This window comes from Bison bison, unplaced genomic scaffold, assembly GCF_000754665.1.
Source record: "Bison bison bison isolate TAMUID 2011002044 unplaced genomic scaffold, Bison_UMD1.0 scf7180017864322, whole genome shotgun sequence".
Taxonomy (NCBI): domain Eukaryota; kingdom Metazoa; phylum Chordata; class Mammalia; order Artiodactyla; family Bovidae; genus Bison; species Bison bison.
Genome location: NW_011494894.1, coordinates 2,370,694 through 2,371,114, shown reverse-complemented (window position 1 = coordinate 2,371,114; position 421 = coordinate 2,370,694). Strand labels below are relative to the sequence as shown.

Sequence of the window (421 nt, the reverse complement as noted above, 5' to 3'; positions counted from 1 at the left end):
AGCACTACCAGCCTTCTCCCCCCTCCACACACACACATCGCCAACACCACCCCCCAGCCACCAGCAGGAAAGAGAAAGAAATAAAAAGCCAAGCGGATCACTTACTCTTAGGAACTGGGAGGAGCGGAGCGCGGAGTTCCACTGAGGCTCCTGCTTAGAAACTGTTTAGACGCTAATTTTTTTTCCCCTTAAATTATGATTCATCTAAAGAACACCCTTTTCTCCCGGGGATGGGGGTGGGGGGGATAGATGTGTACACGGGTCTGAGTAATGGGAGTCTCTTTTTCTGGTCTTCTCATTCAAGAACAAGCCGGTACAAGTGATTCTGGAAAAGGGGAGGGGACTCGCGAAGGGGGGGAGAAGATACTTACGCGGTGCAGAGAGCAGTGGGACCCACCGAGCCTTTTTTTTGGGGGGGGGG

General features: G+C 52.5%; 1 protein-coding gene across 8 annotated transcripts in view; it reads right to left on the bottom strand.

Annotated features, from left to right (window-relative positions):
* Positions 1 to 421, bottom strand: part of PROX1 (prospero homeobox 1) — a 60,368-nt gene that overhangs the window by 54,634 nt on the left and 5,313 nt on the right. For 2 of the 8 annotated variants that reach the window (XM_010853050.1, XM_010853058.1), the window contains exon 1: positions 372 to 421. The exons of 5 other annotated variants lie outside the window; for them this stretch is intronic. The gene's annotated coding sequence lies outside the window, so the exon portion shown is untranslated. Of the gene's footprint in view, positions 1 to 105; positions 352 to 371 lie in introns of those variants that run through there. One more of the 8 variants, XM_010853051.1, reaches the window with a different exon arrangement.